At 36.8% G+C, this 27172-nt stretch overlaps 2 long non-coding RNA genes across 2 annotated transcripts in view; one reads left to right on the top strand and one right to left on the bottom strand.

Annotated features, from left to right (window-relative positions):
- LOC110477337 (uncharacterized) overlaps positions 1-27172 on the bottom strand; it is a 347738-nt gene that overhangs the window by 223792 nt on the left and 96774 nt on the right. Inside the window, exon 2 of the long non-coding RNA XR_004147743.2 lies at positions 12385-12504. This is a non-coding gene — a long non-coding RNA (uncharacterized LOC110477337). The remainder of the gene's footprint in view (positions 1-12384; positions 12505-27172) is intronic.
- LOC110477293 (uncharacterized) overlaps positions 1-27172 on the top strand; it is a 141428-nt gene that overhangs the window by 98229 nt on the left and 16027 nt on the right. The gene's annotated exons all lie outside the window — the stretch shown is intronic.

Here is a 27172-nt window from a genome sequence, read left to right on the forward strand (position 1 = left end):
GGGCTGAGTGAAAATACAGAGTTGAACAACCAAAGTGAGATTTATTTACCCTAATGCCATCTGGGATTTCTACACTCCTGCACAGCATTTGGGGACGGACCATGGTGTCTTGCCCAGTGAGACAGACCCAGCTTTGGGTGACCACCAGCTCCTTCTTGGGGCTGGTGAACTTGTGCCATGGGTCTAATCCATCCTAGGGCTGGAGATCAGTTGTGTGCTGGGAAGGTTCCCCAAAGAGCTGGAGGTTGTTGCTTTTTAAAAAAAAAAAAAAAAAAAAAAGGTGTTTGGCTCACAGCTAATAATTAGTGCTCCCAAAATGATAAGAAAGTTGAAAGATGTTAGTGTTGGCTTTGAAGGAATACAATTAGCTCAGTACTTTCCTTCAACCATTTCTTTTTGAAGTTCTTTGCAGAAAATGCTAAGCAATTTCCTTTCCCTTTTAACATCAATAACCCTTCCTGGTAGAAAGTCTTTGTTTAAATAGTTTTCTGTTGTCTGCAAACAAATCAAAGGAAAATAAAGTTAATTAACTGAATGGAAGTGTGGCTGAGAAAGAAGTGGGATTAGTCAGTGTCAGTCCTTTGGCTGTGAGACGTTGATTGCAGACACTTGAGCGAGGCCTCTCTAACCTGAAAAGCTGACACACTGTGACTTGCTGCCAAGGCTGCTGGTTACAGGGTGAGCCTCAGGCCAAGCCTGAATGTCACAGCAGCCCCAAAATAAACTGTAACCTTCTCCTGTGTAATAAGCTCCTTTCGATTTGGGTTCCGTGAAAAGCAGTGCTGGTGGGATTGTTTCAGCTTTTACTGGAAAGCATGAGGTGTGGAGGAGGACTATCCAATCTCACTCTCCCTAAAAATTGCACCTGTGACTCAGACTACAGGCTATCTGCATGTGCCTCTCTGAGTACCTCTCAGGAAGTAAAAAGTAACACTAAATGCAAAAATGTCTTTATTAAACAATGTGGTCTTTCCATTCCTTTCTTGGAAGAAGCAGCCTTTTAAAAATCAAGTTAGTTTTCTTTGCACGAGCAGATCAGATGGGGTTTCCTCTGTCTTAACTGTTTAGAAGAAATTATATACACACTAATTCCATTTAAAGGAAATTATATACACGCTGGATTACATCTTTTTCCCTATGGGACAGAAGTAATGCTTCAGAGGTCACATATCAGGGCTGAAAGTCCATGTGTTCATGCTGGTCAGGTAGTGGGATTTTTTGATGTTTTCAAAGAAAGAGAATATCTTACCTGGAATACAGAAGCTGAAGTTGCTTCACACAATATTCCATACCTATAGGCTGGCTCTCTCTGAGGATGGTAAAGTTTGCCTTCCCAGAAGTTGATAAGGGCATGATGAGAGTTTTCTCAAAACAGTAGCAGAAAAGAATCCAAAGGAAGGATCAGACATTCAGGTCATCCTGGTATCCCTAGAGGCAAGACCACAGCCATGCAGCAGTTTTTGTTGCTGCCCCTCTTCCCTGGATGTCCCTGTGATGGCTGTAACTCTCCACAGAATGGAGCCAGAGCTCAGAGCCTGCCCTTCCCTGCAGGATGGGACTGATAATGAGCAAACTGCACAGGGACAAAGTCCCTAAAACCTGTCCTAAAAGTGTTCGCCTACAGACTTTTCTAGCTGGTGTTTTTTATGCTAAGATTATATGTTGGAGTTAATAGCTGCTGCTATCATGTACTTACTTCAGAACAACTGTGACACCGAGGGACGTGAGGTCAGTGCATGAGTATTGATGACTGAAGGTGTCCCAGTGCCATCCTGCTGCAGGAAGGCCAAGCACTGGGGACGTGCACACCTCTGTGTGTGACACGTCCAAACCACCCTCAGGCTCTGGTCCCACCCCCAGCTGAGGTCCAGGTACCTGATGACAATATCAGGAGCCCCACCATAACCTAGTTGCTTCCTGTGAAGAGCTGCTAATCCTCTGGCAGGCAGTTACCAGGAGAAGAATGTAGGAAATGGAACACTTGCTGGGAGACCATTTTGGGCACCTCATCAATGGGAGGTTTTCCTTAGTATCCACAAGCTTTGAGGACGCAGCCCAGCTGCTGGGTAATAAATTACTGATACTGCTGGGTCTGACAGAGTTGGGACATCTTAGGTGTGTGGAAATGTGAGTAGGTAAAATCCACACCAGTGATGCTTGTGAACTGCACCGTAAGGCCATTGCCACATAGAAAGCATCCTATTACTCACAGGGTTGACACCATCCTGGTTGTTGGTTAAAAAAAGGAAAGAGGAGAAACCCAAAACGATCTGGTTTAGGTAATGTCATATGTCTGGGTTGCTTGCTGAAATAGTGGGTAATGATATGCAATCCTCTCTTGTAACTGCAGCATAACCATGGCAATGTGATAATAAGTAGTGGTCTGATTTTGAAGAAAATAACCCTTTCTACTGAGAATTATATTCCAGTTTATTAAATTATGTGTTTAAGTTCCTCAATTAACTAAATGAACAAAATCAAGTTTTGTACTTTTTGTTAAAGGGATGCTTCTGGACAGGATGCTCTATGCATTTGTCAGGCCAAAGGATAAAACCTCTTTGATTTCAGCAGAAAAGAATGCTAATTCTGTGTCTTCATTTCTGTTCAAGCAAGCCAGTGACTTTTTGTTATGTTAGTGTAGCTGATCAGAAATTAACCTAAAAAAAGTAGCAATTGTTAATAGGATCTTCTAATTACAATGTGGCCTCACAATAGGTGAGTGCAGTATTTATGTGTACAGAGACATAATTTTTTTTCTTTCCTTTTTTTACATATTTTGTATAGCTGGGAAATAAGCAGGTCTTTAACCACCATGGGAAGAAATGTACCCCAGGTGCAGTTACAGAAGGCTGTGCATCCTCATGGTACCACACACTGTTCTATGGCCACTGTGAAACTGGCCCTGTGCAGCTCTTCTGTGAAACATCAGCATGAATGGGCGTGGGCTGTGCAGAAAAGCCAAATTGCAACCAGAGACACCTCAGAATTACAGCTTCTCAAAACCTTTACTTCCCCCTCTTCTTCTGCAAAAGAAAAGTCCTGGGGGAGAAAAAAGATCAGAATTGGAGTAAAAATGGCAAATAATGCAGAAATGGATGTTGTGCTGCCTTGGCTTCTGTGCTGCCTTGGCTGATGTTTCAGAGTACAGATTGGCAAGACTCCTCAACAGAATTAGCTTCAGCAGGAAAATCCAATGAAGGATTGATTTATAACTGTTGGTTGAAGGGGCATCTGCCAGTTGTTGTCTCTATAATGTAAATGTTCATAATGTAATGTGACTTATTTTGAAGCAGGGAAAGCTTGTATGCCCACAGAATACAGATATAATTCAGACCTCTCAGAGGGCTTGATTGTAAAATTCAGCTTGGTTTTAAACTGGAGTCTATCATGATTAGGTATGTAATATTTGAATGTACTAAACTGCTTTGTAAAAAAATATTGCTTCTCAAGTTGCAGACCCAAATTTTCATTAGGGTGGGTATGAAGAGGTGGAGCAGCTGTTTACCAGGTTTTTCAGGTTTTTTTCACATCAGATGAAAATGACATATAGATTTCAGCATCAGAAGTGAAATTTCCTAAAATCCCAAATTAGATAAGGAAAGTTTAGCACCTAAGAACTCACAAAGCTTTCCTTTCTGAAAGCTTGCTGGATTTTTGCACAGAGAAAAAACAGTATAATAGTTTAGGACAGGAGATTAATGCCATGTCATATCTATAAAATATAACAGGGAGAAAAATGATTTCGTTATTTGAAATCTATTCTCTGACAAAGCTTCATCAGTGAATTGCTGCTAAAATCACTACATCTACATGAATGTTGTCCTATGATTTTTTTAAAGATGTGCTCAGCATCTATGATTAAAATTAAACTGAAAATAATGTAATTCTCATCACATTTCCTAACCATGAAGTCAAGGCTGATTCAGATGAGAAAACCACTTAATGAATCATCAGACCTTTTTCCTGCATTCCCTAGTCAGGCCACGCTACCTTTAATTTCAGTTTTTCCTACAAAATAATTCTTCTACATATAATACAGGCTGAGATAATAATTCAATGTTGGGATTCATTTTATTAAATTTGAGCCAGTCAACATGGATTTCTTTAAGCCAACAGAGATCTAGAAAATATAGTCAATAAGAATTAAGGCTAAATTGATCTTGCCATAAGATAGGCCAGTTACGCCAGGTCAGATGGATTGGTCCCTAAAAGAGAAATGCTTATTCCTCTCAATTGCTTACAACCCCAGAGGAGCAGCTGAGCTGGAGATGCTGCATGCTACACCTCTGCAGTTCTCTGGGGTGAGGAACCTTCACAGTGTCAGATTTGCAGTACATCTGTCACATCTCCCTTTACTCTCAGGCTTTAGAAATATTTTGTTACAACTGAATACCTCTGAAATCAGAGGTCATTTCTGGAATTTCACATCTAGAGGCTGAACCTTTTTGCAGAATTCATCCACAGCTAAAATTTCCTTGATAATTTATCCAAAATCACTTGCTTTCCATTCTTTATTGAATTTTGTAAGAAATCTCAGTAAGATTCTTGTTAAATGTGATAGTTTACATATTCTACTTTGTGTAATCTCCAAACCAGAAGACCTTAGTACCATTTTTTTATACCTTTTTCTTATCTCTATTTTACTTGGGCATGCATGCATATTTAGAGATACATAACTACATAACAATAATTATACAGAAATAGAGAATAATAAAACAGACATCAAACTTTGGAGTATCTAGAGATATAAATTCTGAATTGTATATGTATGTATGAACTATTAGTTCTTTTATTATTTTAAAAACAATGTCAGAACACACAAAGGAGATAATTGTAAAAAGTAGGGTGACAGAAAATAAAATATAAGGAAACCTACCAAATTACAGGTGGATCTATAGAAAAACTTTACCAAAAATAAAAGAAGGCAATCTTGGGAATTACATTCTCTTCATCAGACTATGAGAAAGCAGAACAAAGAGATCAGAAAATGTATGCTTAAAGGCTGGTGATTCAGAGCTCATAAGGGAATATTATTATAGTATGAGTAAAAGGTCTATGGGAAATATTTTTCTTGGGAGACCAGGAAATGTCTGAAAAAACTGAGCCACAGGGTGCATTAAAGAGAAATGTTTCCCTGGGTCACCATTCCTTTTACAGAAGAAAAGAGGAATCTATTAAGTCAGGAATGGACAGTAAGATCAAGGGAAATTAATGAGCTGGAAGAGAGACTTTTAAAGCTGTAGTAATGCTCAGACCTGTGGGCTGCCCTGAAATAGGATTCTGTTTTCCTGAAAACCAGTGATAACTTCATGCAACTGCTCATTAGATAGTGTAGATAGCAGAGGAGAAATTGAAACCCTGGATGTGCTAGATTAGTGTTTTCCCTCTATTTCCTCCATTTATTTTCCAGATGGCATACTGTTTCCCTATTATATGTTATTTATTTATCCCCTTCCAACTCTATTAACCTCAGTGGATCAACAACAGAAATGACTACGTCCCATTGACTGCAGAATCTTATTTGATATTGACTGTTTTCTTTAGGACCATTTGATTGACACAAATTATTGCAGTAGATGTGTATTGTAATTTGCAATGAAACATTTTATCTATTTGAATCCAGATAGTCTTTCTTCCACTTTCCATTTGTAATGCTGCTTATTGGGATTTTTAAACTTTTATTGTATCAAATAGCAGTTATTTGAAGGGGCAGCTAAGAGCTGGGGAGGATTAATGCACAATCCTTCCACACTTAAATATCTGGCTGTTTTCATCTCGTCCTAGGTCACCACTGGGAATGTATTTGGTCACCTTGCCCTGGTACATATTTACAAAACTCAAGGAAGTGCCATGGAATTTGATGCAATTATCAGTCTCACTTCAAAGGGGTACCAGGACTGAAATGATAGAAATCTCACCGACCAGGATTGAGGTACTTTGCAGGATTGTATCAGATGTTTAACATTGAGTTCCACTACATCTATTTTTCTTTTATTCTTTCTCTCTTTCTCAAGCTCTGGACTTCTTAATCATAAATATTAAATATATATTACAGGCAGAGAATGTGGGAAAGGGATGCAAAAGGGGTAATGCATAATATTTGGCTGTTTTTAGAAGGACTCACAACATAAAGCACTTTAAAAAACTACAGATATTGTACTAGCTTTTCTTTGAAGTGCAGGAAAATAGCTACTCCCTGGCTGGATGCTTTGTGAATTGAAGGATAAGACCTTCTTCTTGGGTATTGAATTAGGGCATTGCATCCTCTTGGCTTGCGGGTGCACAGAGCAGAAGTCAGATTTTCTCAGGTAAATATGGCCTAAAGTTTGGCCACAGAGGGTTTGTCTCCACAGCCAAGTAGTGTTTCAGGAAAAGAGGACAGGATCCAGGTTGAATGCAGACAGATGTCAGGAGAGAGGCAGTTCAGGCAGCTGCTCTGCTCTCTCCTGGCACAGATCCTGTGCTCTTCCTAGGAGGTGCTGCTGGTCTGTGGCAAGGGGGGAAGACAAACCCTACCTGCAGCTGAGAAATTTGAAAAATCTGCAAAAACACCATGAATGATAACCTGCTGCTCAGAATTGTCTCTTATCTTAAACTCCACACTGCCCATCTTGCTGCTGAGGCAGCTGGGAGCCCATCCCAACACTCTGCTGATGGGGCAGATGAGTGAGCACGAGAGAAATCCTGGATGCCAGTGTGCTACAGAGGTGTGGAATAATTGCTATGCACTACAAGTGATCAGCAGCTTCTGACACTGGCCAAGCTGGAAATCATAAAATGTTGCCTTGGTTTGATCTGAGTTATAGCAGTTTAATTCTTCTGGCTTTCTCATCAAACCAAGGAAAGGAAGGAAAAGATAATTTGAAGTTATTTTTCTTTGATGAAAACCAAAGTGTGTTTGATTTTAGTGAGGGTTTGTGAGGGCTTGTTTTCTCCATTCCCCTTCTCTTTCTCTCTGTTTGATTAACGTCCATTAAACTTTTGGGTAAAAGATTTAAACCGGAGAGAAAATGTTTTCTACCAAATAAAATGGTATGATTTCCTACAACGGGTTTTTATTTTTCTTTTTTTCTTTTTTGTCCAATATGCTAATTAAAGAGCAGCTAAAATCTCAGCTACTTTCTCTGAAAAAAAAGAAAAAAAAGAAAGCAATTTTTGTGGCTTAGCATTTTGAAGCATTATATTTTATTCTACACAGGAGAATCAAATATAGCTCTCCCAAAGCAACAGCACATGTACTCGAAACACATTCCTTTTGCAGGGGAAATACCTTTTGAAAGCATTGCTCAGATACCATCAGTCTCCCTTTGCTGTATCAGCCTCAGAGGACATAAAAATATGCATTAAGAAATTTATGGCTATTTCAAATTATATTAGGGCAGCTATCCTCCTTCGCTTTACTATAGAGCTTTCTTATACAAAGTGTCCAACAGAGTTTCCTCACTTGTGTTCTAACTAGGGTTTAAATGACTAGAAGATCTTTCTTACTTTTCTTCTTGGAAATGGCTCACTAGTAGTTAATCAGTGTTAAATTGCACAGCCCACTTACATTATGCATAGAAATAGAAAACACTTATGCCATTAAATGTTTATGTCATTAGCAGCTGTATTTTGACCTATGTTGAAGCTGTTACCAAATTAAAATAGCTTTTTTAAAAATATAGCATCATCATGAAGCAGTTAGGAAGAAGGAGTTCCATAGATCGGAGACAGATAAAAAAGACTACTTAATTTTGATATGTTAATGTAATAAAGAATATATGACATTGAATGACAGGCAACAAGAAGTGTAAGAATGACTCTTTTTTCCAAGAAGCCTGGACAATGAGAAGGCATCCATGCCTGTGTAAGTTCTAAGTTGTTTTGAGAGTGCCTGTTTTTCACTTAATCAAGCAAAAACTAATAAGGTAAAAATAAGAGTTAGCCTTCCACCTCTGGATAATTTTAAAATCACTTGCTCTTACTTCTCTCCTAGTATGAATTTCCAAGTGGCAGAGCCACATTTTGGTGTTTGGAAGATTAAGGTAGACAAGAATCAAACCATAAAGAAACACCGAGTTTCCGCAGTGATGAAAAATGTATTGAGTATCAACCCCTCCATGGAGGAAAGAAATATTCCACCATGTTCTTTACTTACAAAAGTGTTTCTACAATATGGGTGTTATCCAGTGGGATGTTGTGCCTGGAGCATGCAGTGATGTGGAGAATGGAATGGGTCCTTTGCTCAGGCACTGCCCTCCTGCTGAGCCTTCACCCTGGGTGTTGTCACTGAAACTTCTGTCCCTGCAGAGCCCCTGGAGGATGGGAGCTCTCCCGAGGGAAATGTTTCTCTCTGTGTGATACAAATAGCACACAGAGCTCACAGGTGAAGTGTCAGAAAGTCTCCTCACCATGCAAACCTACGAATCCAGTCAGCTGCACAGTGCTGAGGCAATGCTTCTTTGGGAGAAAGATCCAGCATGTTAGCCTGCTCCCCTCATTCCTGTGACACAGAGGCAGGACAGGCTTTCTTAGCCATCTTTCACTGGATTTTAAGCTTTTGTGCCTTGTAGAAATCCAAAGCTGAAATCCCAGGTTCATCTGGTTATCTGGTACATAGTGTAATGCTTGCTTTGCAGAATTCACCTCCATGCTTTCCCCATATGTGAATAATTTCAAAGGTTGTAAACTGAAAGGATAATAACTCTTGTGTCCAACCTTCTTCTTCCAAATTACACTTCCTTTTAGTTTCTCCTATCTGCTCTAGGCAGCAAGGCTGACTTTCTAAAGTCTGCTAAAATAAACTTACAGGATTAAGATATACAGGTGTTCAGGCAGAGCATCATAATAGCAGGTAAAAAAAGAAATCCAAATAAAATAATAATGAACTATCACAAATTTTAATCCATAAACCTTGAAATAATTTTCTTCAGCATATCAATAAAAAATCCAAGATAGGCTAGATGCTTCCTCTGGATTGCAGTGATTTTTTTTTTATGTGAACCAGAATTCACTGTTTATCTTCCTACATATACCTCCCATGGAATTTCAGTGGAGTATAAGCACAGGTGGAGCAGCAGCTTAAGGGCTGAGGGGTAGACTGCTGGAGATCTTCTGTTACTGCAAGGAGGTCAATGGCACCATTTAGTGGGGAGCAGATACCTATTTTTAAGCACCTAAGTACCACAAATAGGAACTTAGTTCCATTGTATAGTCAGTGAAAATAGACAGACTCCTAAATTAGATGTTCTTGTTTAAAGTCTGAAGGACTCAACCTCTATAGAGTCAGTTAATATTAATATTTCCCTGGTCCCATTCTTCTACTGAATTGTGTAAGTTTGTCTGGGATTGAATACAAAAGGAATTGCCTTTGTGACCATTGAAAACATGTATGGAATTAAAAACCACTTTCCTCATTCCTTTCTTCAAAATAAGAAGTACTCTACTGACAATTACTGACAAGCACAGTCAACTCAAGGACACACTCAGTAGATGTTTCTGAATTATCCACTTCTTTTCTCTCCCTGAGTACAGTGGGCAAGTAATGGCAATTGCAATGTGCCTAGTTTCTTAGAGAGCAGAGTAAACCATAAGGGCATACAACAGTGAAATAAATCTTTTGCTGTTGTGCTTTCAACTGCAGTAACTGAAAATATAACAGAGATCTGCTGTGCAGAGCAACACATGCCAGCATGGTGGAGGACAGCTGGAAGAAGAAGTGCATATTGTGAATTGTAATAACAATGGACAGGTGTATGAGAATTTTCTGAACTTAGGAACATGTTCCTGAAACCTGGCACATGTTGCTGTTTGCTCCTGGGCTGACATCCAGCAGAGAGTGAGGAAGAGAAACTGCTGCCATTAGTTTTGCAGTGTGCACGATTTCAGATTCACCAGACACCCAGGTATACCAGAGAAATATTTCTAAATCACAGCAGAGCAGCTGTCAGGCAAGAGACTATGATCACATAATGTTTGGTGTAACCTATGGGATCTTTAAAATTAGTTAGGGAAGGTCAAATTCACACTGAGGCAGTGAAAGCAAAAACCTAAAGATACCAAAACTGCTAAAAAACAGGTTTATTACCTGTGATATTCTTCACAGTAGTTAATTATTTACTTAAGTCTATATTATTTGGCACTAAGGGGTAGAAGTTGAGCATCTTTTCTGTTAGACATCATGGTATCCTCAATGTGTATCAGAGAGACAAGGACCCCCAGAGCTCAGATCTGCCTCTCAGTCCTACTGAATAAAGAGGGAGCCACATGACTACTGCAGATAGACAAGGGGGAAGCCATGTAAACAGAACCCCAAAACTGAAGTAACAGCTGACTGAACAGAATAGGAAAGCACCATTATGCAAAAATAATAAATGAAAAAAAAAAGGCACAGAAATTAATTTTTTTGTATCTGTAATACTTTTTAGAGCCTGAGTACGTCCAGGCTGGGTTACATCTCCTTTTATTAGGCAGTTTATGTTGAAATTATTAACATTTGGCATACTTAAAATCTGTCTCAGTAGACTATAAAAATTAATTTATTTCACCTATTTTTAGACATCTACAGTTTAGGTCTTTCAGGGGTCAAGTGACTCCCACTCATGGCATCTGTCTGTCTTAGAAAGAGATTTCAGTCATGGTGTTTTTAAACTATGCACCTCTATTTAAAAATATATTTTCTGGTTAAATAATCTGAACAAAGGTTTTCCTGAGGCTTTTATCAGTGACTCCAGGATGTATCCTAACCTTTGAGTATTCAAAACTGAACTCTTTCTGTAACTACTGTGATTTTGCAAAAATTGTATCAAATTGCACAGGGTCATTTTCCTTCTGAGAAATGAGAGCATGAGAAAGGCATTTTTTGGATGGGGTTAAAAATCTTTTTCATCTCATAAGAAAAATAAATCAATATTTTAAAACAAAGAACTTTAACATGTTGTCATATATGCTATTCACTGAAATATAAAAATTGTCCTACTTAGTTTCTCATAAGCACATATATATTTCTCATAAACATTTCTTCATATGCTTATGTCTCTCAGGGTAAATCTAGAAATGCTAATATTTGAAGAGTAGTATGGAAATAAGCACAAAGGATGCCTTGGGTACAGGCAAAGTTTGGCTGCAGAAATCAAAATTAAAAGAAAAATTTAATGTCCTGAGCAGGAAGATATTTAAACATACATTGAATTTTGAATGCCCAAAGGAATTAATGATGTGCTAATGTTAAACACATGCTTAAGTACCCTTTCTGACCGTCAGAATTTTCTTGAACTGAACAGGAGCCCATGTCTGGAAGGAAGAGAGTGTCAAATGTCAAAATAAAATTTTTAAAATTACAATAAATAAATAAATAATGCACATGTTTTATTCTCTATCTCAGAGTGCATATAGCTTTCTGGTGTCCTGTCACACATTTAAAGAAGAAACACTGGTAGAAAAGAAGCCATCCTTAACCACAACATGAAAATCCATACTGATGACATAAATGTTGAAGGATCCGTCCAAACAAATCAGGAAGACAGAGGATCACACAGCTCTAATCTGTATGAAGTTTTTGTATAAGGCCATCTTAGAAGGTGGTAAAAAACAACCTGGAGAATGAGATTTTTCTGGGAAAAAATAAAATGAAATAAAATGTCCAAGATGCAGCAAAGCCTTTGTCATTAGTAAACACTAGGACAGGATCCAACCAACTGATTTTGTTAATCTCTGTTTCATTCTCTGTGACATTAATTATCTGCATTTGACTGGCACTCATCTATTCCCAGTTTGGACAGTTTCCCCATTAGTGTACCAGGCACATGGCTTGTACAGGAATTATCAGGCAAAACAGTGACTGCATTGGACTGGACTGGAACAGAGTCCTGGCTGCATGAGTCAAATATCACAGGAATTTGTGTGTGGATGGTGTTTACCCAGACTTTTCAAGCTCTTGGAAACACATTGTAGGAAAACAAAAAACCCTAAATATTCCAATCCTTTCATTTTAAAAGTCCTTGGTTTTTCACCTGTAAGCAGTCCATTATCAAGGTATTAACACGAGTCTTCTTTTTCTCTCTTTCCCAGAGTATAATGTGTCCCAAGACTTATTAATCATAAAAGTGTCAGTTTCACAGTCACAAAGCACAATCCCTAATCTCCCACTGCCTTCTGGCTCATAAATATATAGATATGTGTACATATACACATACATGTACACCCATATAGAAATATATACATGCAATTATTGCAATTTTCATCTATTTGCCTCCAGAAAAAAAAAAAAAAAAAAAAAAGAAAAAAAAAAAACCCAGCAAACACACAAAATAATCATGAATAGAAAACTATTTGAATGAGTGAAAATTAAACCTTGGCATTCCAAGGTGATGTTATTCATATTTGAGAGAGAAAAAAAAAGTGTACCTTTGAAATCTGTAGTGAGGCCATGCACCCATGGATAGAGAAATGGAGCTTGAGGCACAAACCTGGAGCAAATCACACCACGACAGCAGCACACAAAGGACCAGGTTGTGCATCTGAAAACTTGAAAAAGAAACATGCTGTGTCTGAAAAAGTAAGTGTTTGAAAGTACAACAAATGTAGCTCTGATTCATTTTGTGTAAGCTTGTAGGTAGAAGGACTAATTTGTTTCTAGGAATGGTTTCTTATGGTCACAGTTTGACATCCAAAGCTTAACACTGTGGTGTGCAGCTCTTCCTATGCAGTTTTTCTCATCAGACTCCTGCATCTTCCCTGTAAACATTGCAGTTTTGTCTTCCATGGGAAAAAAAGAAAGAAAGCGTCTTGCTGGCAATAAATGGGCTGTTGTTTACCCCAGACATTATGTGTAGACCCAGCAATTGAAACTGGTTTGCTATCTCCTTAACTGTCCAGTCTATAAGTACAGTTACTTTAGAATGACATTACAACACTGTCAGGTTGAGTAGAATATTAAATACCACCCTAAATGGCATTAAATTGGCACTAAATACACATTTCCCATGATAAAAATAACCAAATGAGTTTTACTGTATCTGGCTAGAGCATATAAACAGTGTCAGCTCTCTAATGGGGATAAAAGGAAAAATGGTTTAGACACTTTGCTGCTTCCTAGTGCTTTCTCCTGGTTTGACCAGTCTATTCCAGCCATGCTTGTTCTTGCCAGTTTCTGTTCTATCCAGTGCTTCAAAGAAATGTGTTGCATGTGGGGGCACATGTCAAGAGGAGAGGAGTGAAGAGTTGCAGCAACCATCACGCAGGGAGCAAATGCCTTCAAGAAAAATATTCCTGGTTCTGGAAGTGGAGTTTTCTGTCTTGAGGTAAATTATTTAAAGACTAATTGTTTGACAAGAGATCTAAATGAACTTGGCAATTTCCCTGCATTGGATCAGACCATCAGTGAAGTAAACCTTTAATTTAGACCACTGTTTCTTAAAGGGATAAATAAAAGTCTATTTAAAAAGTTGTGTGGAGCTGAGCCATTAGGAGATATCCCACTCACAGATAAATGGCTTTCTATCAAGAGTGCTTGAAAGCTGAACTAGAGTAGATTAGTTCAGCTAAGAGACTGTATGGTAGGAAGGCAAAGTCATGGACAAGCTTTGGAAATTCAAATTCACACAGAGACCCCCAACAGGAACCAGTCATGTTGGCAATACCATTTAATAGAAGATTCATAGTTTGGCACCTATCTCTGCATTCACTAGCCAAAATTAACTTATTTTGTCAGATGTGGACAGAGAACAGCAGAACATAAATAGTGGAAATAAGTAGATAAAGAGCTGAGAAGGAAATCCAGCCAGATGCTAATGATACAAAATAACCTACTGCATGGTTTACACAGAATTGCATATTTCAGGTCTTTTTGGTCTCAGACAAGAGTAATGTAATTTCTCTCCACTGTGAAGTAAAGTGGATACAGCTGAGATATCTGCTGCTGTAAAATCATAGGTGGTACTCACCTGCCAGAAAGAGCACCAAAGCTCTTTCTGTGCCTTTATCCAATGAAGTTGTCTTAGAGCTGGCTTAGAATCTTCTAGAACTGATGAACTTTAGTGATTGTGAAAGTTGTGTCCCTTTTCTTGATGATTCTCCCTGTCAGATTTTAACACTGATGCTTTTCCTCTTATGGAGGAGAACTAGTATTTGCTAGTATTGTAGTATTGCAAACTACATCCAATGCAAAGGAAAAAAAAATATATTTTCCAGGGTTCAGTGAAACTTTTTAAATGCTTAAACTGATTCAATGTAAAAAATCAGTATCTCCGAGGTACATCCATATGAGATTTAAAGGAAAATGTCATATACATCAAATGATATCTGGGGGCAGAATTCATTTCAGAAGTGCAAAGTAAAACCAAAATTATCAGCATAAAAATGTATTAGATGAATGTTTGAAAGAAATGAAGACATTTTTCTCTGTTATAATATTGAAATGTAATGTAATTTGCAAACATGATCTGGTTTTTTTCATATCAATTTCTAAGGGTCCTTCATGCAGATACTGAGCTCTCGTGCTGACTCACCCTCTTATCAAACAGATGGATCCGTTCACTTCCAGGAATGTGAGAGTATTAGGTTGTTTCTGAGAACCAGATGGATGTAAAGGCAGAAACAACAGCAAAGGACAAAGTTGGTATTGCACTTTACAGCTTCTTTTCTGTTTCCAAGGCAGCATAAATGGCAAATCCAAGGAAAGGGGCAACTTGAGCAGAGATTCAGTGAGGGCATCAGGTGAGAAAATCCCTTCTGGGTTACATGGCTGCTCATGTGCACACGCCTCAGTCAGGCTGTACTTCACTTACCTACAGTTTGCTCAGCTGGTAGAATTCCTTACTTGTCCACAAGTGGGGATTTGCCTGAAGGTTCTTCTGGATATGCTTATACTATTGCCAAGTAAGCTCACAGAACTAAGACGAACATTAGCAGAATTTCTCCCATGCTAACAGTTTATCTTCTCATTTTCCCCATATGGTAATCTGATATCTGCACATCTTTTCTGATCCAACAGCAAAGTTTTGTTTGCCAGCATATGCATTTTGGACTGTGAGAAGGGATTTCTCCATAGTAGACTAATAGCCCTGAAGTAAAAAAATTCTGTAGGCATTTCATGTTCCTGTTAAAAAGACCGATCAATTATAGACAGCTCTCCCATTGAAAAACTTCACAGAGACAGAAAATTGTTATGAGAATAATGGAAAGAGTGGAAGCTGATTTCCGAATTCCAAAAGATAAAACAACAAATTTCTTCACTATTTAGTAATAAAACCTTCTTTAAATATTGTTTCTTACTGCATGGTTTTGTTTGTTGGTTTTTTGTTTTCTTTTTTATATATTATTCTCAAGAAAACGGTTTTTTTTTTTATTTTACTGCAGGGTATCTATTCAGCATGTACTTTTTATATAATCTGGCCACTACAAACTTTGCAATGAATGGGACAAAGTTGAATAACTTTCTCAGAAAATAAAACTGATGGAATAATTTATGAGAGATTTTCACTGCAATGGAAGCCTGGTGTGCTCCAGAGTGCAGCACTTGGCACACGTGAATAGCAAAGCATAAGAAGGATTACCAGCTACTAATTTTATGAAAGACCACTGGCACTAAGAGCAGACTTCAAGGATAACAGCAAACTGAAATAAATCACTCATTCCTTTCTAGCAGAAAGAAAATTTGTGATAAAAATGTTTTAAGTTGATGGAAAAATGAGGGGAAATGATTTACTGTTCAGAGCTGAAGAATGCTGCTTGAAAAAAAGCAATGTTTTTGGAGAAATTCAGGTATTGATCAGGCACAAGTGCTTTGGGCAGTCATCTACTAAAGGCATACAGCAAAACAGAAGTAAAATTTGTTTTAAACTGATAGACAAATTTTAGTGCTATAAAGACATTGGTAAGAAAATATGTTTTCCCAGAATGCATCTGATGGCAGGAGGACTTTATTCTTGGTTTTTTGCCTTAGGGCATTTGTTTCATTTTTGTTGCTTTCAACAGAATTGTTCATGTGAGTCTGGGTTATTCACATGCCTTGGAGTTATTGGTCTCACCCAGACTTTGCAATCAGAGACACAGATCTTGATACAGTTGACTGCTCACAGAAGTGTGAATCTGGAAATATATAAGAGCATCAAAGTATTTTACAGTATGCAGAGGATCTTCTGACATATTTACACAGCTAAAAATTGAAATTGATGCTCATTAGTATCTTCCTGAGAGACAGTACTCTTATGTTTCAGAAAATCACCCTAAGTACCATTCTACCCCTTTGAATACCCCAATATGCTAAACCAAAGCTTAAAAGGAAACAGATATGTAAGTGCTTTAAAGAATAGGTATGGTTTTCTTTCTACTTCTGTTAGAAAGGGGTGAAAAATGTTAACTGTCTTCTAAGGAATACAGATGGGAATAAAGGCTCATGGGTTACAGCATTTAAATGCATATGGCATTGGTTAAAAAAAAGTTATTTAATATTTTATCTATTTTTATGTAGGTCTCTATACAATAGTATTTGTTGCTATGTTACAATTTTATTTTACTGACAATAAGAAAAATCAACAAACTGTTAGCAAAATATAAGTGTTATGCTAACAGTGGGTAGATGGATAAAACTACTGTTAGCTTCCCTGGGAGAAATGTGTAGAACAATATGCAGCAGAGGGGAGGACATTCTGGATCTCTGACTCAGAAAGAAAGGGAAATTAGCACACTAGGCCAAATTTCACATATTCTGGAGGAACATCTTTCTTTGCCAACTTCAAGGTACCTTTTTAATGTCAATTGTCAAGAAAAACCTGTATAATAATGACCGTAAATCACTATTGTGTTTAAGAATTCTCTCTTCTTGACTACTAAAAATGGCAATTGCATACACATAAGAAATCCAAGCACAAAAATAACAACAAAAGAACAAACAAAAAACTCCCAGGATTACACAGCTCTCAACATACCCTTTTTAAAAAATGTAAGGGTTTGTTGTTGTTTGATCAGTTTTAGTTTTTATTCTGGATTTAAAATGATATTTCTAATCTGCTAAAATACTTGCAGTTTACTTCCTGCTAAGCAGGTCCAAAATCATATTGAAATTCAGGGAGAGCCTAAGTTTTAATTTCACAGTTTTTTCTATTTGGTTAATTTTTTAGTGTTATTCTCATGCTAGAGAGAAATTAAAATAAATTCTGACAATTCACAGTTTCCAAAAGACAAGATCTTGTTTCTAGTTACTCTGTATTTTTAGTTTACTCTACCACAGTGACTGATTTGTAGCTAAGGTTACATCTGTCAGTCTGGAAGTTCTCCTAGAACTCAAAATTAGTTTGATAATCTGTGTGTTGCCAGCACTTTAGGTTGACATCCCAGAAGCTTTGTTGCATTGCCAGATTTGAAGAGGTCTCTCACCTTTCCCTTTTCTGCAGTGAGTGTGAAATTGATGCAGACATAGCTTTTGAGTAACAGGATGTCCACCAGTTGGATTGTCATCTCCCTGGTACCTAAAAAAAAGTTTCTGAACCAAGATTCCTCTTCTTGTGTATAATGAAAAGAGGAAAAGAGTGAAATATCATCCTAGGATTATGCGAGTCAAAACTCCTGGAGAGGAATCAATTTCTACAGGTATGCAATTTTAAATACAAACAAATGTGATACAAAATATTACATAAAGAGTTCATATAACTAAATTTTTCTCATGTGATCTCAAGGTAGATCTAAAACAGTAACACAGGCTTGACTAGCTATTGTTGACAGTTTCCTATTTAGTTTTATCTCTATCTCCCTATATATGCAATTTTTGTGGGATTTAATCAGTATGTATTGAAAGAATTTAATATATCCATTGCCATCAATATCCTATTACTAATTCCTTTAAATTTTAATTAATGTTTTCCAAATTAATAATAATACTCAATTAATCATTACACAGGCCAATCATCTCAGTTCATGGAAATTAAAGCATGAATTTCAGAGCACTACAAGCATGGCAGGCAGAACTAACTCTGATCAATAAAGAACCTCTCTCCTAGGATTTTCAAATATTCCTAGTTAATTATATTCACAAAATGCTGAGCAACAGAAAGCAAGAGAGAACAAAAAGGTTATTTACATCTCCATCACAAAACCCTTCATTAGTTCTTTTTCATTGCCAATAATTTTGCTTTTAGCCATTATTGGCATTTGAGCATTTGCCTGAGTCTGGTCTGCTGTCCCTTTGTTTTAAAAGGATTTGAACTGCCAAACTTTCCTTATGAAGCAAATAGATTATAATGGTCACTCATGATACACAGAAACGGGAAATGTGTCTGTTCATTTATGAGGTATTTTAGAAGATTTATGGTTACAAAATTGGAATTATGAATGGTGAACAAAACCATAAGAAGCACACATAAAACCTGTCAAAAATCAAAAAATATTCCACCTAAATTTACATCCTTAATCAGTTCAGAAGCTTCTTCCCCTCACATCCCATGATACCTCTTTATGTTTTTCCCCCCCAAGATTTAAAGCAGGTAACCATAAAATTTTACTGAGATAACAAGTTTTCCTTATTTTTGATGCTTCAAAGCAATCAAAATCTCATGAGAAAGTTTCTGTTTTTTAACTATTTTCTGCTTTACTTGAATTTTTTAAGAAGTAAAATAGAGGGGCAGTATAGCATTTCAGATGAATACTAGAACACTTTTGCTACATGGCTGAAAAGCATCTTGAGAGAACATATTTGAAATTTACCCTCTGTGTGGGGGTGTCACACCAACGTTGCTTTGAAACATAAAAGGTATAATATGCTGTATAAAATGGATGATGCATATTTTCCTCTTTCTTCTTCCAAGTCCAAAATCACTCCATCTCACTTCTTATCTGCTTGTGTTTAAGTCTAGTATCTTGCCAGGCAGCTGTCACTTCTTACAGCTGCTTTGAGGGAGCTGTGTCAGTGTGGGACTGGGCACGAGCAAGCTGTGATTTATAGCAGCAGCAGCCTGTTGGCAGAATTCATTTGACTTAACTTGCACCATCTAAAAGGACGGGCCCTTTTCCAGCCTTGTCTTCCAGGAGCCCGTATTGTCTTTGGAGAGAAGTTGACATCTCCAGAAAGTGATGTATCTACTGCTAAAATTGGTATTATATAACATATTCCTTTTCTTTCAGCAGCAGTGAGAACACAGGCGGTTGCTTAAACCAGTAACGTCACTCTCACGTGGCTGAAGCCTGATGGAATGGATGCAGACTTTTCTCTTATTCAAATGGTCAGGAGAATGTACTAACTATTCCCAGTCAGAAGTGAGTCTTTACTGGATAATATTTGGATCAATTTATCAATTCACTCTGCTTAAACCATATTAATTATAAGCCCTCAGCATGCATGGCCACACAGAAGAGGGTACCACAACCTTTGGCTGTCAGCAGACCAGAGCTCTTTCTCTTCAAGAGGAATTGGGAATTTTGTTGTCTTTTCCATAAACTGAAGCAACAGCACAGTCCATGAGGCCCTTCTATCTTATTGATTGATGAGCAAAACAACGTTTCATCTTTATTGATGTCCTTTGATAAATTTGAGGATGTGGATCAGGGGAACTTAGCAGGGGAGCAACAGAGTGAGGAAGGAGCAGGACTTGCTTTGTGTACTGGATAGTGAGGGAATGAGACCACAAACTCTTATATGTTTATTGTATACCAGTCCTTATTACAAAATATGGAACAAAAAGGAAGCCAAATTTCATTATAATAATGTGCAAAGAGAGCTGAGGCAGGTAGCAATCAGGTGTTTTGCTTATTCTGAAGCTTCAGGACAGGTTTTTTACTGAGTGGGTACAATGCACACAGGGAATCTGAGCCAAATCAAGGAGCTGATCATGAGCCTCTTGGCTTCAGGAGGCTTTGGAGCTGTTTCTTAGAGCTTAAGTCACTCCTGTTTATCCCTGCAGTGCTCAGAAGGACAAAGACAGAGCTGTGAGCTCTGCACAATGCACTCCTTGTACAGCAGAGACAGGTAGGTCCCAGTTAATTATTTCTGTCTTGCCCTGACACATCAAAACAGTCTGTTACAAGTTTGTCCTTTCCTTTCCCACACCCTTTAAAAAATCTACCACCACTCTTTATTTAAAAGGCTCAGGGATGGCATTTCAAGAGTGTCCAGTGGTCACCTGTGACAGCCTGTAGACTGCTACTATTTGCAATTTAATTCCATCACCCATATTTTATGACTGTGTCTGCAGATACTGTCAGCTGAACAATATTTAATTCCTTGTCTCACAAACTTGACAACAAATGCTTTTTCATGGGCCCTATTATGCTTCTAGAAGAACTTGCAGTTTGCAACTTGCTTTTTTTTTTTTTTTTCATTTGTTCTGCTGCTTGAAATCTGGGGTTTACTGTAAGATGTTCAATGTTCATGAGCAATAAAGTAATAAAATAATTTTAAAAAGGTGATAAACAGATTAAAATCTTGTCTAGCATATTGGTTATTTAAGAGACGGAAATAGACTTCATTTCCACTCAAAGAGATATTTTTTTCTTTCCTATTTTAAAAAAAACAATATCTGTTGGCCTATGCAGGGCTTCCCCTTGCCCCCATAATCTAAGTGTAATGGCAGTCCTTAATTTAAAAATATATGCCATTACATCTTTCTTTGAGTATCATCCTACTGTTAAAAAAGTTTTAGAATGTGCCAAAGTTTAAGGTTGCACCCATGTTAATATTTCCTAAACTATGACAGTATTTGGCAGTTACAGTCTTTGGCTTGTTTTCAGACTTAAAATTAGAATTTGTATTACTCAGTTGACTTTTAAGCACAATTTAAATTTTAAACAGAAAGACCATCTTTCAGAAACTATTTGTGGCAAACAAGATGACAGAGAGATTCAAGAGGTTTTCTAGTCCAGTAGCTATCAATTGATGGACCCCAGCATATGAGAAATGGGCCACAAAAAAAAAAAAAAAATAAAAAAGAGAAGCATCCAAGCCTTTCTCTAAGACTCAGGTAATCAAATGAAAGAAAATAGAAAAATTAAAAATAATAAAGAGTCAAATCTCAACTTTTTCTGATTGTAAAAGAAGATGAATTTTGAATAAATATACAGAATCTTTTATGGTTTTATATAAAAAAAAATTACATAGCTCTTAAATGCTTTTCAGAACATTTATGTGATACTTAGAATGACTGAATAAAGACATCAAGCTATGACCTTTTACTGTCTAACTTATCTTAAAGATCTCCAATGATGGCATTTCCACAAATTCTCTGAGCAGTCTGTGCCAGTGATTTAGCATTTTCTAACAGACATAAGTTATAGTTCTTACTGCACCTTGGCTCCACCACTTTTTATTCTCTCTCACAGACATGAGAACAGGTTATTCCCTCCCTTTAGCAGCAGCTGAAAGTGAACATAAGATTCAAATTCCTCATGTGACTAAAAATGCCTATTTACCAGAATGTGACTATAAACCCTTACCTTGCATCTCCTAAACCAACTACTCATGTTTGTCTCACTGAAACTGCAGAGGTGATAGAAGATGAAAAGTTTTAAATTAATTTAATCAGAAACTATATATTCATAAAGAAATAACCTGCCCCCTTTATAGAAGGATCCATATTTGTCTGGAGAGAACTGGAAAGGTCTTAAATATACTAATTTAAAGCATTTTAGCAATACTGCTCTGTTGCCTCTGGCAATATTCTTATGACATATTTATATTAATATATGTATTTATTTTAAATTATTTCCTCTTCCCTCTAACTGTGTCCTGCAGATTTTATGCCAGGTAATTGCTTCTCTAGACTCTTGAAAATTGTCAGGTTTTGTCTAAAAATATATTTAATTGTAAATTTTCAGAAACCTTGCTTGTTGCTTTAAAATTAATCAGTAGAATCAGGTAACTAATTTTAATGATGATTGCTATTTTAATGGGTGAATATTTATAGCTAAATCTAAAATGAAAAAAGGCTTTATGTTCTGGGGGAACTTTAAGTAGTACAAAACTGTAATACATCTACCGAGCACAGATAACAGATTATCTTAATTCAAATTATGAAGGTATTTATAGAACAGACCAGCAAGTGGCAGTACATGTTGTGCATAAATCATGAATGATAAGACTGAAATCTTTAAAATGAAACTAAATAGACAGTCAAACAAGCTTTCATGTACAGACTTATTCATTTTAAGTGTCCTGCCAAGAATTGTAAATGCTTCATTCCACATGGCCTTATTTATTTTCCTGGAAATAATAAGTATCTCTCAATTTTAGGAAAGAAAGGAAACAACTCTTCTGTAACTGCTGGGATACATTTGTGTCTCAGTTGATCAAAATGTATGTATTGTAAGCCTAATGTTGGCTCAGAGTGGAAAATGGAATTTTCCAGCAACCGTAGTGTTATGAATTGCCATGACTCATAACATATTCCAATAAATAATCACTGCCTATGGGTACTGTATTGTAATGGATCTACAATGCCTGTTCCAGTGGTCTTTGACCCTGATATCTTTAATGTGAACTCCATTTTATGCAGTTTATTTTCATAGGTGAAATGTTAGAAGAAATCATAATAAACCATAATATTTACTATAACAGATTCCTTCAAAGTCAGTTAAATATATTCCTAGCAACATGTAACACAGAAAAAGAAAAAGAAGAAAAACAAAAAAAGGAAGAAAAAGGAAAAGTAAAAAAAAAAGGAAAAGAAAAAAATAAAGAAATAAAATAATTAAAGAAAAAGAAAAGAAAAAGAAAAATAAAATTAAAAGACAAAAGGGAAAAAAAAAAAAGACTGTAGCCTTCATTCTGTGAGTTATCTAAGAAAACAAAACTGTGTGTTATTTAATAAAATACTACTTTGAAATCCCTGGGTGTATTGGTAAAGCATTATAACGGAAGTATGTTTTTCTTCTCTAGAAATATTTAGAATAATGTAATGTGTGACTGTAATGACTGATACTCTCTGCAAACACTGTCCATACTCAGGAGATGAACACAAATATATAGAGAGATATAACAGAGGAACCCACTGGTCTTTCTCAAGACATTATCTCTGATCCAGAGATCACCAGTATGGGTAAATGAGAGATACTTGTACTGGAGCCCTTTTAACCCCTTCTCTGTTACTTTTGGATATTAACTGGGTTGCTAAATCCTGTTCCTTGTCAATCTGAGTGTTGGCACACTCAGAGTTTTGTGTTCAATGACGTTGGCAGTTTTTACCATGTGGTTTCATGGAGACACAGAAATTGCTTTCCTTTTGCATCCCTGTTCCTGAGGTTCCTAAGCATGATGGTTCTGCTTGTTTCCTTCATGAAACAAGGCTGTTCAAGCAGCATGCTGTGACATTTGTTAGTGAAATGCAGTTAGAGTTGACTGGAAAAATGTCAACTACACTTTTGAATTTCAGAAAAAGTTTCTGCACGTTTAGGTTATATTTGCAAATGGGCCAGAAGCAGTGGGTGGTGTCGTTCTCCGATGCAGCAGACCAGAATGGAAAGAAGAAATTAAGGTAAAGGAGAGTAAAGATTCAGTGCCTTTTCTGACTGATGGATTTTATATCTCTCTTTTCTCCCAGAATTGTGTCTTTGCTCTGCCTTAGCACATTTTTAAGTGTGCTCTCAGGCTCTCCCTCTAAAGATGTTCAGTTTTTCCTGGAATGATTTTTGAGAACAGAAAAAAGAACCACAGCTTTTCATATCACAAATGGAAATTGTTAGGCTGAAAGGGTCATTCTTGCTCTCTGAATAAAATTTATCTCATGCAAAATGAAATATAACCAGTGGGAGAAACCAAGAGGCATTCACCTGCAGATGCATAAGTGTACTGAGTCTATGCATTTTCTCTGTGCACTTAGAGATTTAAATCTCTGTCTCACAAGCTCATAGTAGAAGATTCCAAGACCCAGATAATAAGACGTGGATTTGGGAGGATTTTTTCTTACTGACCTTTACTGGAGGCATTCCACTTAGTGGCAAGAGATACTTAAGCATAAAGACATGCCTGTGAGGTACAAAGCATTAAAACACAGGCAACAGGACAAGGATATTCTGTAAAGAGTCTTGCCCAGTCTGGATGAGAAGCTAAAGCAATATTTCTTTAATGTAAAACTCCATTTCAAGCAGATGAGACAAGTAAGATTATCCTCCATAAAGACTGTGAAGTAGACTTTTTCCACAAGGTTGTTTCTTAGTCTGTCTCTTCCCAGAGTCACTTCCTAGCATTTACTATTCTATGGGATTGCTCTTCCATATGTAAAGAACACTATACTTTTATTTTTGAACCTGCTGCAGTTTCTGTTGGCCCGATTCCAAGGTTTATCAAGATGTTCTGGACCGAATCTCTGTTGTGGTTTGATGAGACTTCTGGTCCCCAGGCTGTGCCTGAACAACATCAGAAAATACTCCTGAATTCAATACTCCAACACCAGAAAATACTCCTGAATATATCTTGTGCTGAAAGTCTCTAAAATACTGGTATTTTTGTATTCTTGACTTTGCTATGAAAACTACATAACCTGAAAAGCTGAGAAAAGGCCATCTTGAGCCATGTTTTATAATACCTCACTCAGAAGATGTAATTTCCTTCCTACATAATCTGTGAGAAAAGCTCAAGTTTCCTATTTTACTCATACTTCCAATTTTTTGCTAACTTGGACTCCCTAATCAGAAGGCTTTTATACAAAAGGTTGGCAGAACCATGCAGTTAATTCAGTGTATTTCTAATTGCATAGACTTCTCTAAGACTATTTTTAAGATACCATTAAAAAAATCAAGGAGGAAATCTGAATGATCAGGCCAAGCATAAAGCAGAATTTTGCTTATTTACAGGCATGTTTACCTCTGTATCTCCTTGCTGCTCCATTTGGGAACAGTTTGGCCTTTATTTGACTATATATTCTGAATATGGGTCTCTGAATGCCCCCAAAATTCTACTTCTCTTGGCCAAGTCCTGTAAGAGAATCATTGACTAGGAATCATCTCATATTGAATTTTAATGTTGTATTACAGAAGTCACTGAATGAATAGGTTGGAAGAGACCTTAAAGAGCATTGGGTCCAACCCATGCCCTAAAACCTCAACTAAACCATGGCACTGAGTGCCACATTCAGGATTTCTTCAAAAACATCCAGGGTTGGAGACTCCACCACCTCCCTGGGCAGGCAATTCCAGAACTTTATCACCCTTTCTGTAAAATTTTCTTCTTAATATCCTAAATATCCTTCCCAATATTTGTGAAATCCTAAAGAAATTACCTTCTTTTTTCTGGAGCTGTGTACCTCTGCCTGCTGTAGACTTTGGCTACAATACTATATGACTATATTTAATGGGCTAGAAAATGTCTACGTAAATAAGAATCAGACAAAAGTAATGCAGCTCTGGCTGGAGGATGACAATTGCCCTAGCTACAAAACACTGGATAATCAGTAACCATGGCTGTAACATCATAGTGAGGATTCCAGACTTTGGGAATGGAAGATTTACAGCACCACATAAATTCTTCTGCACTTGCTAATGCTTTTGTTTTCTCTTACAAAGGTAAGGTAATCCCTTGAGTGTGTGGTAACTGGCAATGTTTATTTTGGGATATGCTGCAGACAGCGTGTCCAGGTGTTGTTTTCTGATTCAAAGCTGAGGTCAATAGAAAGTGATGGAAAATGTTAGCAAAATCTTGGCCCAATTCTCTCTGTTCATTTAGGAATTTGAATAAGACTTTCCTGCTGTTACAGTATCTTCTTTGTTCTTCCTTGCCCAGTCTCTAAACACCCTCTTATTATATGGCAAAGGAAGATTAAAAGGAGAACATATCCTCCAGTTATTTTCCTCTGAAGTAATGATATAATAGTGATTAAAAAAAAAATCAAATAATGTGCAGGGGAATGAAGCAGAAGTGGAGCAATGAAACAATGCAAGTTCTTTGCTCAAATTTTTCCAGAATTAAAAAATATAGTAAACTATTTCAAACCAACTATATCAAATAGGGAAAACATAAAAAAATTAAGATTAACAATTAGCAATAATCATAATACATCCAGCATTAAAACTTTCTGACAGTAATGGAAAAGCTTTGTGATTACATTTAATCTTCTTTTTCCAGTTTAAAACTAACTGTGCCTTTCTGTTCAAGGCTGAGTTCTCCTAGTACTGTAATTTGGTGGACAACCAACAAAAAATGTTAAGCAGAGAGTGTTCTAATGAATGAGAGATCCAACAAGCCACCAATATAACAGGAAAAGTAGGAAACCATTAATACAATTGCAAATGTTAACAGATCTCCACAACCAGCTTGGGAGCCTGTGCTGGTTTTATTTTTCCAGTCCTCAACTGTTATCTGAGCTCTCAATAGATGATGAACTGAAACTTATTCATCAAGTGTATTCAGCAAAAAAAGTATGAATGCAAGGTAATATCGCAATCAGGAGAACTACATGATTTTATTAATCAAATAAAAACCAGACAAAAATGTCATATTTTAGGTCAATATATGGCAACTGGAGTCTGCTGTTTTTCAATTGAAAGAAAAATAGAGGCCCAGGAAAAGAAAGTTGCTGAAGGAAGGACAGGAAAAAGAAAAAGTTATTCTGAGCCTCTAAATATAGAAATCTCTCCTGTGCTTTTTTGTAAAAGATATGACCAGCTGCAAGAGTTATTCAGATCAGCACATTTTTTCATGGTGTCTTGACCTCTTCCCTTACATTGAATACAAAAGTCCCAAAGCAGAAGGGATCTATATCCTTGAACACATCTAATAGAACTAGTAATAAAATAAACTAATAAAGACAAATGGTAGCAAAAAATAATTATTGCTATACCAAAACCCCTAAAAAATATTAACTTTAATGGCTACTGCAAGCTAATATCTCTTTTTTTGTGAGACTGAAGATATATTGAAGTAACATTAGTTTCAGTTCACATATATATTTTGATTTGTCTTTGCTTGTCTTGTGGTACTATGCATGTTCTGAGTTGAGAATATATGTTAGCAAAAAAACATAGGAGGAAATGGAAGAATAAACTCATGAGAAGGTGCTCAAATATAAGGACTTCAGCAAAAGCCCTTTTGTTATGTTCTAAACTTTTCAAATATATTTTTTACACGTTGTCACATTTTATTCATGTTAGTTGCCTGTCCTATATCACATTGACTTTTTTTTTTGAGTTTATAAATAATACCAATGAAGCAAGTGGATCAGAATCAGAGTTTGAAACCTTTATTTTAAAGAATAGCCCATTTAAGAATTAAATTAAT

The sequence above is a fragment of the Lonchura striata genome, chromosome 1, assembly GCF_046129695.1.
Source record: "Lonchura striata isolate bLonStr1 chromosome 1, bLonStr1.mat, whole genome shotgun sequence".
Lineage (NCBI taxonomy): Eukaryota > Metazoa > Chordata > Aves > Passeriformes > Estrildidae > Lonchura > Lonchura striata.